At 45.6% G+C, this 15,242-nt stretch overlaps 1 long non-coding RNA gene across 1 annotated transcript in view; it reads right to left on the bottom strand.

Moving 5' to 3' along the window:
* LOC144231410 (uncharacterized) overlaps positions 1 to 15,022 on the bottom strand; it is a 35,920-nt gene extending 20,898 nt beyond the window's left edge. The window contains exons 1-2 of the long non-coding RNA XR_013335080.1: positions 14,443 to 15,022; positions 12,328 to 12,399 (exon numbers count right to left, since the gene is read on the bottom strand). This is a non-coding gene — a long non-coding RNA (uncharacterized LOC144231410). The remainder of the gene's footprint in view (positions 1 to 12,327; positions 12,400 to 14,442) is intronic.
* Between the last annotated feature and the right edge of the window lie 220 nt (positions 15,023 to 15,242).

Genomic DNA, 15,242 nt, shown 5'->3' on the forward strand with positions numbered 1-15,242 from the left:
TGATGATCCAATTTTGAGTTCTAGCAGACAGACGTTAGACCTGGCGTCATTCCACACTCCGTCTTTTCCCCATGGATCTGCACTACCTCCTCGGCCCTTCTCCAAGTTTTCTGTATCCATGGATCTGTTCCTGAGCCCTCTGCTCGGTTCCTTTGGTCAAGGACTCTGTCCCTTGCTTACAGTAGCTTTATAAAAACTCTTGATCCTTGGTAAGACAAGTATTTAATTTCATGTCCCACAAAATTTTATAAAGTTTCTCCAGAAACTTTGCTTGTACATCTTTTATTATATTTATTCCTAGGCACCTTCTTATTTTATAATTTTATGTATTTGCTTCTTATTTTATAATTTTATTGTATTTATTGTAATAAAACTTTATTTATTTTGGGAGAGTGAGAGACCGAGAGCAGGTAGGAGCAGAGAGAGAGAGAGAGAGAGAGAGAATCCCAAGCAGGCTCTGCACTGTCAGCACAAAGCCCGAGGCAGGGCTCGAACACATGAACTGTGAAATCATGAGCCAAGCCGAAACCAAGAGTCAGGCACTTAACCAGCTGAGCCACCCGGGTGCCCCCATAATTATATTTTTATTTGTTATTATTTTTAAATAGTCTCCATGCCAACAAGGGGCTCAAACTCAAAACCTGGAGATTGAGAGTTGCATGCTTTACCAACTGAGCCAGCCAGCTGCCCCATAGGTTTACTTTTTAGATGGTTTTGTTTATTGCTGGAGTATAAAGATATAATTGATTTGTTTATATTAGTTTATAGCCAGCCTCCTTGCTAAACCTTCTTTTTTAAAAAGATTTATTTATTTTGAGAGAGGGAGCTCGAGCAGGGGAGAGGCAGAGAGAGAGAGAGAAAGAGAGAGAGAGAGAAAGAGAGAGAGAGAGTCCTCGCTGAGCCTGGAGCCTGGCACCAAGCTCAATCTCACAACTGTGAAATCATGACCTGAGCCAGACACTCAACCCACTGAGCCACCCAGGTGCCCCATAAACCTCTATTTCTGATAGTGCGTATGTGGATTTTGGGGGTTTTCTGTATAGACAATTGTGTTATTTACTATAATAATACTTTCTTCCTTTTCTAGTCCTTTGTCTTCTATGTCTTTTCCGCTTGGCTTAATGCTGGTCCTGCAGTACAAAGTAACAGTCTTTTCATTCTTATCTAGAGGGGATATTTTCAGGGGATTTTTTGATAAACGTGATTGGTCAGGTTAAGTTCCCTCTGCTCCTGGTTTGTGCAGACATTTATTTTTAAATCATGAATGCATGTCGAATTTTTCCAAATGACTTTTCTTGGGGGAGAAAAAATAATTGCTGACGACTCAGCCAGGTTCTATCATCTTTGATTCAGATCTGAACTTCAGCCACATTCCAAGAAAATTACCGTCCGAAGGAAATTTAATGTCATACTAGGTATTCCTGCTTTCCTTTCTTCTTTAAAGGATGCATTTTTAAAACTACTTTGGTGGATGATATACTTATATGTGTTCAGAAAAAAGTGTGTTATTTAAAAAAAATGGGTCATTCAGTCAGTGAAGCATCCGACTTTGGCTCAGGTCATGATCTTGCAGTTTGTGAGTTCAAGTGCCACATCGGGCTCTGTGCTGACAGCTCAGAGCCTGGAGCCTGCTTCGGATTCTGTGTCTCCCTCTCTCTCTGCTCCTCCCCAACTCATGCTCTATCTCCCTCTGTCTCTCAAAAATAAATGAATGTTTAAAAAAATTGTTTTAATTTTTAATGCTTATTTATTTTTGAGAGAGAGAGAGAGACANATAAATATAAACAAGGGTATAAATTGTCATATGGCTTCTATTCCCTTCGATGTGTCATTTTCTCTTGGCTGTTATCCACATGCTCAAAGGGATTGGTAGTGGCTTCCATCATGGGTCACCCTCCATAGCTCAACTAAATCCCTCTGATCCAGATTAGAAATGTGGAAAATCCACAGTTTAGTATGCCTCGCTGACAGAGGCTGTGTTTACTACATGGACTGCATGATACTTTTAACATAGTAGATTTTGACAAAAAGTGTAAAACTTAAAAATGAAAGCCACGGCAACTTGGAGAATGAGTCATTTTTTCCTTAAACGGCAGTTAACAAAGAAAGGAAATCAAAGCAGAATAATATGATCCCCTTTGGGGGTTAATTTAGGAATCCAAGAGTTAAGTTTAATAGAAAGGAGTGTACATTTAAACAAAAATAAATGAGCATACTTAGGGATGTGCGCGTTGGAAACAGGTTTCTAAATGCTTGAAAACAAGCTTAGGCTACTTCTGAAACAAATTTCTATTTTTTTCTCTGGTAGAAGGTGTCGTTCTGATGGAAACTTTTGATATGAGGGGCACATGGCTGCTAAAGTGATTGTCTCCCTTCTGGGGAGAGCAGACCTTTCCATCTGTGGGTGGAATGTACGCATGGACCTCAGCTCTGGTGCGTTATATGTGGTCTGTGGGGTGGGGGTGAGAATATTGGTCATTATTGATGTTTTAAAAAGATTCTATAATAAAACACATCATTTTCACCGAAAAAAAGAGTATCTAAGAAAAAAAAGCTTATCTTTTATCTTATTTTCTTTTAAAGCTTATCTTTTAAAAAACTTCATATTCCTATTGCAACATGAAATTGTAAAGGCTAATAATGAAAAAACACGTCCCTCTTTGTGACCCATGGAAGACTTTAGTGCCAAGGTATGTGAAGGATTTAGAATCTGGGATTTCTTGCTCCCAGCGACCGACATTTTAGTCACATGAAAATGAATGCTGTTTTTTATACCAGTATTGATTCTGACAGCTGTTTAGAATTCATTGTCATTGAAGTCTTTCAAATATGTCCTTTGCAAAGTCATTGAACAGGCTGATTCTTTTTTTTTTTTAAATATTTATTTATTTTAGAGAGAGACAGACAGACAGAGTGCAAGCAGGGGAGGGGCAGAGAGGGAGAGAGACATAGAATTGAGGCTCCAGGTTCTAAGCTGTCAACACAGAGCCCGGGGCTGGGCTTGAACTCAGGAACCGGGTGATCATCACCTGAGCCGAAGTTGAATGCTTAATGGACTGAGCCCCCCAGGCGGGCCATGAACAGGCTGATTCTAATGAAGCCGTTGAAGGGGCGGACTCTGAAATACAAATAACCCCTTCACGGAACTAGCATCCCTCTGGGGCCTGCACCGGGTGCCAGGCGAGGCACAGAGATAAAGGACCCACTGCCCACCTGAGAGCTTTGGGTCCAGGGGGGCTGACGAGTACAACCCGAGAAGGATGCTACGTCACCGGGACCCACTGTGTGCCGGGAATACCACTGTGCAAGTAGGTAGTAGGAGCGCTGGCCGCCTGGCACGCCCAGCCTTGTAGGGAGACCGCTGTTNGGGCGGGGGCTGGAGACACAGGGCAGATGAAGGAAGCTGCAAGGCCAGCAGGGACCAGAAACCCAGATTTCACAGGCTCCGTGAAGAAGCTTGGACTTGAAACTAGACACTGACTGTGGAGCCAGGGAAGGGATCGGATCAGATACGCAGCTGGGAAAGATCTCCCTGATTCCAGTAAGGACAATGGATTCACGAGAGTCAAGACTCAAAGACCTCAGGTGAGCAGCGGGTCCTTCATCTCCAAGCCAGATGAGGGGGCTCCTGCAGGAGTTGGGGTGAGCCTGTCGGGGTGGCAGCTGGGGGAATGGCGCACAGGCAGAGCCCAGGCCCTGAAGGACGAGCTGGGCGGGGTGGGGGTGGGGTCACAGAGAGGCAAGGAGCTGGTCCAGTGTCAGCTCAGACCCTGGGGGTGTCCGGCAGAGGGCCGAGTTCCTGGTGGGTGAGAGGGACAGGGAAAAAGTGGCCTCGCAGAGAAGCAGGGCAGGGTCCCCAGATCCGGTGGATGAGAGCAGAGTCAGGAGGGCCAAAGTCACCAAGAGGCCAGGAGGTGACAATAAAACATACCTTGGGTTTAGCAACAAAGCAGTCACCTTAGTGGAAGGCCTTTCAGGGGCGTGGTAACCCTGAAAGCCAAGCCATGGGATGAAGGCAGGCATGGGGAGTGACAGCAGATGTACCCACACTTTTCAAGAGTCAGACAGCGGAAGGAAGGAGATGACGTGAGACGTGATGGCTGCCCGCCGTCTCTGGGTTGGGCATCACATAAACACGGGATGCCCAGTTAAATCTGAACTTCAGATAAATAACAACAATTTCTCAGTATAATGTGCCCTAGGCAACATTTGGGTCATGCTGTTAATAAAAATTATCTGTTATTTATCTGAAATCCAAATTTACCTGGGAATCCTGTATTTTTATTTGCTGAGTTCGACAAACCTAGCAAAGTGGGAAGTACGGTAGATTCTGTACAATATGGGGGGGATTAGGGGTACCCACCCCTCCACGCCCACAGTCAAAAATCTGCCTGTAACTTTTATGTTTTATTTACTTTCAAGAGAGAGCAAGTATGAGCCAGGGAGGTGCAGAGAGGGGGCGGGCAGAATCCGAAGCAGGTTCTGCTCTGGACAGCAGAGAGCCTGATGCAGGTTTCGGACGCAAGAACTGCAAGATCGTGACCTGAGCCGAAGTCAGACCCTCAATTGACTGAGCCACCCAGGCGCCCCAGACGTGTGCAGTTCTGACCTGTGTTCTCCTGATCACTATATTGCCAGTCTAATTACAATATGTTTGGTCAGCTTTTGCTGGTTCTGATGGGAGTTCTCTGTGCCTCTTGGATCTGGATGTCTAATCCTTCCCCAGATTAGGACAGTTTTCAGCTATTATTTCTTCAAATAAATTTTCTGCCCCCCTTTCCCTCTTTCCCTCTCTTCTTCTGGTACTACTATGAAACAAATGTTATTATGTTTGATGGAGTCACTGAGTTCCCTTAAGTCTATTTCCATGATCCAGAATTCTTCTTTCTCTCTTTTGTTAAGCTCCATTATTTTCTATTATTCTGCCTTCTAGGTCACTAATTCATTCCTCTGCTTCTTCCAGCCTGCTGTCCATTGCATCCAGTCTGTTCCCAATCTCCTGTTTTGCACTCTTCATTGCTGATTGATTCTTTTTTTTTTAGGTCTTCTATCTCTGTAGTACAGGTCTCACTGATGTTTTCTTTTCTCAAGCCCAGTGAGTATCCTTATGATTGTTACTTTAAATTCTCCATCAGGCATGTTACTTACATCTGTGTCACTTAGATCTCTGGCCACAAACTTATCTTGTTCTTTCATCTGGCATGAATTCCTCTGTCTTGACATTTTGTCTAAGTTTCTACCTTCTTCTCCATGTTAGAAAAGACAGATACATTTCTTGCTCCTGAAATAATGGCTTTATGAAGAAGAGATCATGTAGTGTCTAGCGCCTGGTGCATTGGGGAGTGTCTCGGGTGTGTGCTGCGTGTGCTCCGCTGTTGTGTTGTGGCTGCTCTATTCTTCAGGCTGTCCTTGCTGTGGGCAGTGTTTGGTCCCTGGTCTGAACATAGCGAGTTTTAACCAGATGTGCTCTGGTCCGCTTGTGACATGAGACCTGACACCACCTCCCAGAACTGAGGCCCTGCAGAATTCTCTGGTCAGGAGATATGGTGTGGGCCTGGGTTTTGTGCTGGTCTTCCAGGGGCGGGGCCCACCATGCTGGACTGAGGCAAGCTTGGCTTAGAAGGTGTGTCCAGCCAGTGGGGATTGGTGTAAGCAAGTTGGGCAGCCAGTGTGAGTGCTGTGGAGCTTCCCACAGGTGGCTGTGTGTTTATGCTGAGGGGCAAGGGAGGGAAATGGTGCCAGCCAGCCCCTTTGTTCCCTAGAGAGGTGTCTCCATGAACGCTAACTACCTCTCAGGGACACATTCTGAGAAGAGCAAATAATCTCCCCCACCGTGTGCCCCAAGTGTTTTTCCGATTGCTGTTTCCATGCTGTCTGACCCCAGGGTTGTTTGCCTGCCTTCTCTGTAGGAGCAGCGCAGCGCCCTCTGAGCTCCCAGCCAAGCCCTGCTGGTTGCAATAACTCATGAAATTCAGCCCCTCTTGTTTTCCAAGCCAATGGCTTTGGGGAACATTCTCCTTGTGCATTCCCCTGTGTGCTCCTCTCTCTCACCTCTCTCCATGGCCCCCTCCCCTCCTTAGCACCTGAGATCTGTTTGTCCCCCAAGCGACATCTCCACACTCATACCTTCTTTGATGTGGCCTTTCTCTCCCTTTAGTTGTGGAGTTTGTTCTGCCAGTCTTCAGGTTGATTTCTGGGTATTTGGGAATATTTGATAGTTATCTAGTTGTGCTCCTGGGATGAGGCAAGCCTAGGGTCCCCCTACTCTGATGCCATCTTTCCCTCTTCTTTCCAAACTGTGTTCTCTTTTAGTTGGGGAGATTCAAACAAGGTGATATGCAGATGTTCAAGTCATGGGAGCTGGTGCCTGGTGACCCAGAGGACGGCCCAGAGCACAGGGAACAGGGATGACAGAAGATTCCAGTTTTATAGGAGGATGGGGCAGATGAATGAAAATGGTGGAAGGCTCTTGGTCTTGACGGAAGGGAACAAGAGGGGTTCCTGCTAGAAGGTTCTCCGGGGTCCTTTAAAGGTGTGTGGGAGGTAGGGGAGGCTGATGGATAGAAGAATGGGACCTGCTTTATTGTATGCTCGGTTGCTGCCAGAACCCAGATGAGCCTTCGCCCTGGGGGGTGTGGGGGTCAGGAGAGGCAGAGCAGACTGCCCCAGGCTGAGGTGTCCCAGAAGGGAGTGACAGAAGGTCAAAGGGAGAAGGAACTTGAAGATATAGGCGAGAGAGCAGCAAAAAGACTCCAGCTCCATATTTTATGTGTTAACTGTGCACTTGTTAGAAAGGCCATTTTAATGCCTTGTTCAGTGCTTCAGAAGACAGGTTAACAAGAACACAGGGTGAGGACAGGGTGCCAGCAGCAGCACCTTACAAAGCGACAAAGCAGACTTCTCTGGGAACTGGGGCGGTAGCATTTCACAGGGACAGAGTTTCAGTTTTACAGGATGAAAAAACCTGACGGGACTGATGGTGGTGGCGGTACAGTATGACTGTGCTTTGTGCACATAACCTGTACGCTTAGAAACGGTTAAAACGGTGAATTAAAAAAATGTTTACTTGTTGTTGTTTTAGTGTTTATTGTTTTTGAGAGAGAATGCACAAGTGAGGGAAGGGCAGAGAGAAGGGATGGGGACAGAGGATTTAAGAGGGCTCCATGCTGACAGCAGGGAGCCCAATGTGGGGCTCAAACTCACAAACCGTAAGATCATGACCTGAGCCAAAGTTGGATGCTCAACTGACTGAGCCACCCAGGCGCCCCAAAAATGTTTCCTTATTTTGAAAGAGAGAGAGAGTGCACAAGCAGGGGAGGGGCAGACAGAGAGAAGGAGAGAGAGAATCCCAAGCAGGCTCCTCGCTGTCATCACAGAGCCTGGCGTGGGGCTCAATCCTATGACCCTGAGATCGTGACCTGAGCCGAAATCAAGAGTCAGATGCTCAACTGACTGAAACACACAGGTGTCTCAACTTTTTTTTTTATTAGACAACTAACTTTTATAGACAATTAAGAAATACTTATACATTTAAAAAATAATAAACCCACCATTTTCTCACTGGGCTTTGTGACAGAGGAAGGGTCTGTTGAAGACAGTCCCCTCTGGACGCTGGAAAGTGGATCAGGGCATCTTCCTGTCAGTGTTAATGACAGAAGAAAAACTGTCTTTTCATCTTTTCCGATTTTGTCTAAGATAATCTAAGTGTTGAATCAAAAATTTCTAGTCCTGGGGCGTCTGGGTGGCTCAGTCGATTAAGTGGCCGACTCTTTATTTGGCTCAGGTTATGATCTCATGGTTCGGGAGTTCGAGCTCCACGTCAGGCTCTGGGTGGGTGGTGTGGAGCCTGCTTGGGATGCTCTCTCCCCCTCTCTCTGCCTCTCTCTCTCTTTCAGAAATAAATGAACAGACTTTAAAAAAAAATTAAAACTGGGGCACCTGGGTGGCTTAGTTAAGCGTCTGACTTTCGCTTAGGTCATGATCTCGCGGTTCGTGGGTTCAAGCCCCGCATCGGGCTCTGTGCTGACTGCCAGCTCAGAGCCTGGAGCCTGTTTTGGTCTGTGACTCCCTCTCTCTCTGACCCTTCCCTGCTCACGCTGTCTCTCTCTCTCTCCTAGAAATAAATAAAACATTAAAAAAAAATGTGTTTAAAAAAAAATTAAAACTGCGGCACCTGGGTGGCTTAGTTAAGCATCTGACTTTCGCTTAGGTCATGATCTCGCGGTTCGTGGGTTCAAGCCCCGCATCGGGCTCTGTGCTGACTGCCAGCTCAGAGCCTGGAGCCTATTTCAGAGTCTGTGTCTCCCTCTCTCTCTGACCCTCCCCTGCTCATGCTGTCTCTCTCTCTCTCTCTCTCCTAGAAATAAATAAAACGTATTAAAAAAAATTAAAACTTTGCAGTCCCAGTCAAAGAAGGAATTAAACACTTATCCTGCCTATTTCATGTATATCATATTTCAGGGCAGCCAAATACCCCTGATTGGGGAAGGAAACTATGATACCAGAAAACAACAGCAATGACACCCTTTTGCAGCCCTCAGTGAAGTCATTAAGTCGGAGAAAGATCATCAGAGGAGGAAACCATCAGATAAAAGTGGAGACTGAAAAATAGGCAGATGGAAACATCTGTAAGCATAGACACGTACGGACACACAGATAGAAGAAGGCTGGGCCGATGGAGTGGACAAAACTTCTAATCCACACGAGAGGTTTCATGGTCACTTAGATTTCAAAGCTGAATTCACTGTGTAATCGCCTAGGCCCTGCCCCTCCCCCAGCATCCTCTCTCTCTTGCTCGAGGAGACCTCACGCCAAGTACTCCCACGCAAGGAACATGGGTATCACCTGGGCCCTGACCCTCACCCTCACCATCAAGCTGATTTACCACCTCAGGATTGTCTCCCTGCACAAGTGTTCTACCTACCCTTGGTCGAGGGCTTCCCAGTGCCCCCAGGGTGAAGTTCAAAACTCCCAGGTCACCATCCTGGCCAGCACCAGGCCAGTCTTGCGTTGAATTGCCACTTCTCCGCACACACCAGGCTGTTTCCTGAGTCTGGATTTGACCTCAGGCTTTTACCCTCTGCTTAAAACACTCTATCTGCCTCATAAAATCCTGCGCTGCCTTAAACATCTGCCAAAGCAGCCTCCTTCTGTGAGTCCGACCTGCCCCCACACAGCCCGCCTTCCCTGGCCTCCTACATCACCCCATCCCTGGGCCTCCCGCAACGTGCATGTTGCCCTGTGTCTGTCCGTCCGTCCTCCTTACCTGGCTGTAAAACCCTTGAAGAGGAACTGTGCCTTACTCATTCTCTGAATCCTCAATTCCTATGTAGTATATAGTATGTGCTTAATAAATGCTTCTAGAATATTCTATATGTCTCCTTTAAAACAGAGGCGGGGGAAGACCTCACATTCCATCTTAAGGAACACTACAAGGGTAAAAGAGACTTATGTGCCTGACTAAACTTTTGGTGACTCCTGACAATTTCCAGCAGGAAACTGGAGGTCAATTATAATTTGATTAAGATTTTAAACAGATTTATTTTTGCAGTTGCACTCTTATTATATAACGTTCTCCAAGGACCCTTTCGTGCAGTAAAGGAAGGAGTAACACTCACTGAGCCGGGATATCCAATTTGCCCCATACAATCCATGTATGGCCAGTTAAGAGGGTACACAGGAAGTTTAAAAACAGTACAGAGCTTCCTCAAAAAGTTAAAAATAGAACTACCCTACAATCCAGTAATTGTGCTACTGGGTATTTACCCAAAGAAAACAAAAACACTAATTCAAAGGGCTATGCAAACATAGCACCCATGTTTATAGCAGCGTTATGTATAATAGCTAAATCATGGAAGAAGCCCAAGTATCCAGCGATAGATGAAGGCATATAGATATGACAAGCGCCCACACACGTGTGTGTGTGTGTGTGTGTGTGTGCGCGTGCACTCACGTTGGAATATTACTCAGCCATCAAAAGGAATGAAATCTTGCCATTTGCAACAACATGGATGGAGCTAGAGAGTATGAACCTAAATGAAGTCAGTCAGTCAGAGGAAGACAAATACCATATGATGTCACTCATGTGGGATTGAAGAAATACAACAAACAAGCAAAGATTAAAAAAAGAGGGGGAGAGAGGGGGAGAGGGGAGGGAAAGAGAGAGAGGGAGAGGGAGAGAGAGACTGGGCGCCTGGGTGGTTCAGTCGGTTAAGTGTCTACCTTCAGCTCAGGTCATGATCTCTCAGTCTGAGTTCGAGCCCCCATGTGGGGCTGTGTGCTGACAGCTCAGTGTCTGGAGACTGCTTTGGATTCTGTGTCTCCCTCTCTCTGTGCCCCTCCCCATCTCTCTCTGTCTCTCTCTCAAAAATAAACTTTAAAAAAGGAGAGAGAGGTAAACCAAGAAACAGACTCTTTAAAAATTTTTTTTTAAATTTATTTTTGAGACATGGCATGATCAGGCGAAGGGCATACACACACACACACACACACACACACACACACACACACAATACGAAGCAGGCCCCAGACTCCGAGCTGTCAGCACAGAGCCTGATGCCAGGCTCGAACTCATGGACCAAAAGATCATGCCCAGAGGTGAAGGCAGATGCTTAACCTACGGAGCCACCCAGGTGCCCCTAAGCAGACCCTTAACTGCGGAGAACGCACTGGTGGTCAGGGAGGAGGCTGGGGGTGGGAAAGTAGGTGATGGGGCACTTGTGACATAGGAAGTAGGCGGGCACTTGTGATGAGCACCACGTGATGCACAGAAACGGTGAATCCCTATACTGCACATGTGAAACTAATCTAATACACTGTTAACTATATTGGAGTTAAAATGAAAACTTAATTAAAAAATTAAAAAAAAAAACCCTTCCAGATTTTACAAATATCTCAAATACAACATTTCCAGCATGTCTTATAGAAGTCGACTTCAGATGATTGCTTCCCTGCCCAAAGTCTGGCTCGAAGGAGGTGCCACATGGCCAGGATGAACTGGCTCCAAATCCGGCCCAGGATGCTGCTTCGGGCCTCCTGTGGGCTCGCTCTTCTTTTCTAGAAATGTGTCCTATATGAGCTTTTCTCCTGTGCAGCCTGATTTCTTGACACTGAGAACGGTCGGAGGTCTGCTTCCTTTCTACAACTTTCAATCGCTGTTTCAGCTTCATCCAAAAAAGCTAACACTGGCTAACATATTTATTTGTCACATTCCTTAAAAGCCATGTGTAAAATACAAATTTATATTAGAATCATAAAACCTAAAATATACGAAAGTCAGTAATAAGTAGATTCAAATACAATTCAGAAAAAAAATTTATTCTAAGATATGGATTTTAGAAATCGCAAAACTCTAAAATTCTAACTTTGGCAGTTGTGGCAAAAAAAATTTCTTTTACCTAATCTTCATTATGAAAAGTACATCAAATGGGTAATAAAAAACACATGAAGTTCACTTTCCAAATCCCGAAGTTGAGCTACTAGTCAGGGAGAAACAAGGTAATTATTTGTTTGGAGCCCTTTTGACTCTTGCGCCGATGCTAAAAGCTTGTGGCTTCTTTCTTTCTTTTCCTTTGTCCCCCCCTCCCCTCCTTCTCTCCCCCTCCTTCCTCCCTTCCTCCTTCCCTCCCTTTCTCTTTCTCTCCCTTCCTCTTTCCCTTCCTCCTTCATCTCTCCTTTCCTCTTTTTCTCAGCAAGCCTGATACTCAAATGTAAACACGGTAACACATGTGTGCAGGCCTTTACTCTTGCAAAACTTGATCTTTTAGATCATTAGAAGCCGGTAAGTCATACAATACACTGCAAAGAGGAGGAACCCTCTGCCACAAGGGGGCAGTAAATACCACGCGGTGCCGATGGCTGCCCAGGGATCAAAGAGCAAGATTGCTGGGCGGGGAAAGGAATGAATAGGTCATAAAATTCTGGCTCTCCTTCTGTGGATGGGAAGAAAGATGGCCTAAGAAGTTTGGCAACTTGTCTGAGATCCTGGGGCTAGTTGCCAGAGTCTGTTATCCTCCAAGGTTAACATGTCCCCAAATTAAAGAGAATGAAATAGGAGATACCTAATTAGGGATGCTGTTCCCTCGTAACTCAGTAGTCTGATTATGCACGACTCGCCAGAAGAAAGAAAGAATTTGCTCATGGACAGGAAATAAGAAACTCTTTCCTGCTTTAGGGTATTTGAATTTGCTGTTCCTTCTGTCTGGAATGCCTTCTCCAACCCAATCCAGGGCTCAGCCTCAAGTGCTCAATTATCTGCTGGGCGAGTCTCCGTGGATTCGCACAGACATCTCAAACTCAAGATATTCCAGACCGATTGATGGTTCTTACCTGGGGATTCACGGCACTGGGTTGACCCTCCTCACTGTGATGGTGAACACTTAGCCTCTCCAGGTTCATTTCCTGGTTTATAAAATGAAGACAAGAGCATCTGCATTACAAACGTTTCCTGAGGTTTAGTGAGGTTATATATTCAATGACATTGTATATATCATGTGGCTTTTTTAGTAGGTATCATCTTCCTCCGTAAAGTAGCCCTTCTATTTCCTCTCCCACAGCAGAAAACAGGACTTTTTCACCATCTGCATTTAACCAACCAACAAATCTCAGTGTATATTTCCAGAATCCAGTCCCACCTTTCATCCCCAACTGCCGCTATCCGAATTCATGCCTTCAGGACTATTTTCCTGGACCACTGCAGCTGTCTTCAAGTAGCCTGCTTTTATCCAGCACGTAAAGTAATCTATGTAAGATAGACCTTGGCCACGTAATAAGAGACTACTGTGAACAGTAAAGTCATCTGGGTTTAGGGCTTAATTTGATGATGTTTTTCCTCTGTTTTAATAAATCCACCTAGAATTGATTTTTTTTAATATTTGGTGTGAGGTAGGGATCCCATTCCATTTCTTCTGCCTGGATAGCCAACCTGTCCCCACTTATCTGCAATGTCATTCTTGAAAACTCAAGTATCAGGGCCCATCAGTTGAACGTCTGACTCTTGATTTTGGCTCAGTCATGATCCCAGGGTCATGGGACTGAACTCCAAGTTGGTCCCTGCCGAGCATAGAGCCCACTTAGAATGTTCTCTCTCCCCCTCTGTCTGTCCCCCTCTCTCAAATAAAAAACAAACCAAATTCAAGTATCTAATTACAGATGAAGTGAAAACACAGTTTTGGGGCTTTAACATTTCAAGTTCACCAGCTCAGCTCTTTGAGGGCATTGGACTGCATTATTCATTTTCAAGAGAATGTTTCTCTTTCATTCCATCCTCTCCTGAGTCAGCTAGTGATTGTCAAGCATAATCCATGCCTTCCTTCCCTTCTCTTTCTTTTCTTTTCACAGAAGGATCTCCATAAACCTCACGACTATCAATCTCCTTCTCTGGCTTTGTAATGCCTAATGCTCCTCCAGGATGGTCCCCTGATGCCGGTCCACATACTTCTCATCCAGACTGGCTGGATGTCGTCTGCACCTCCAAATCCTCTGAGCGGCCATCCTGCTCATGCCTGAGAGAGCCCAGCACCCAGCACAGTGCCCGGACACACAGCAGGTGCCCTAGGGACTAGTTGCAGGTATAGACAGGATGTTCCAGCAAAGTAAACCTATAGAAGGGTCAGTGGGCTGCATCACTTATCCTACCTAAAGAATGTGACAGAGTGGGACATTAGTTACCAAAAGAAAAGAATTTGCATCCAAACGCATACACCCTTTTTGATATGAGGAAGAAATAAAAGTGAGGATATACTTTTGTAGATGTGATTAAGGTTTGGAGAAAGCGATTATGGTTTCTTCATACATTTGTTGTTGAAGGTGGAACTTGGAAATGTTTCTTTCCTGCATTTTTGTTTCTTTCAGCTTCCCAGCTATTTGAACATCTGTCTAAACAAATTTCAGAATTATGAAAAGGTTTTAGAAAAATGGCTTTGGAAAGTTTGTCAGAACAAAGAGAATTGTTAATCTTCTAAGTCCCATCTTCCCTTTCGGCTTTGAGACTCGTTTGCTCTGCAATGCCCGCAGAGTTTGTTTTATAAGTTTATTTGTTTTTTGAGAGAGAGAGAGAGAGAGAGTGCTCTGGAGAGGCAGAGAGAGAGGGAGGCAGAGAATTCCAAGCAGGATCCACACTGTCTGTGCAGAGCCTGATGTGGGGCTCGATCTCACGAACTGTGAGATCACGACCTGAGCTGAAATCCAGAGTCAGATGCTTAACTGACTGAGCCACCCAGGCGCCCCAGCCACAGGACGTTTTTGACTGCAGTTGTCGGCTAAGTATTCTTTTATTAATTTGCTGCAGGTCAGATCTTGTAACAGCGCACTACCATGAAGAAGTTTAAACAGAAAGTAAAGATTCATTCATCTCAGCCACAGCCCCACTTTCTGATAAAGTCAAGTTGTTAAGAACAGAAGAACTGAGACAAGCTGCTAGTGTCCACGGAAATAGGATCTCACCTGTATGATGGCCGATTCTACTGCTTAGATGGCCACTTGTCCCGTGGGGTCGGCATTCTGCTCTGGCGCCCAGCTCCCCGATTTGGGGCTCTCTCACGCTCATCCTCGCCTCACAGGTAGGTGGGGCTTTGCAGGCACCGTGTGTCGCCCAGGACGGAAACCACAGGGGGCGCTGTTCACTGACCATCTCACCAGAGCAAAGTCACCTACGTAGTCCTTGGAGATCCATTCCTGGACTCGCAGGAAGATTCAGCAAAATGGCGCCAATCACCCCATCTTCCAGGTCGGCACTCAGTGACAGTCTGTAAATGAGCTGTTTCCCGTGGGTCTGACCGTCATCAGTCCTAGAATTGGCATTTCGGGAGCCAGCTGAGCAGTGGGTCAAGAACGAGTTTCTGAAGCTCGACTGCTCTGACCTTCCTGGAAGAACCGGGCCTGTTCCTCCGCCTCGCTGTGGCCATGGCTTCACCCAGAGGGGCTCAGGGGCTGTCACGAGGATGAGTGACTTAATGTTTGTAAGGGGTTCAGGACACAGTGAGAGCTAGGTTCAATATTCCTGAACTGAACACATAATTTTAACATTCCCAAAAGGTAAAAAGAAAGGGATATGAGCTGCACAATTCAAATCCATTCTCGGAGAGGGTTCTTGTGGTCCTGAGGAGTCCCTGCATGCTCTTTCCTTTTTTTTAAAAAAAAAATTTAAGTTTATTTATTTATTTTTGAGAGAAAGAGATGGGGCTTGAGTGGGTGAAGGGCAGATAGAGAAACAGAGAATATGAAACAGGCTCCAGGCGCCGAGC

The sequence above is a fragment of the Crocuta crocuta genome, unplaced genomic scaffold, assembly GCF_008692635.1.
Source record: "Crocuta crocuta isolate KB4526 unplaced genomic scaffold, BGI_CrCroc_1.0 scaffold13, whole genome shotgun sequence".
Lineage (NCBI taxonomy): Eukaryota > Metazoa > Chordata > Mammalia > Carnivora > Hyaenidae > Crocuta > Crocuta crocuta.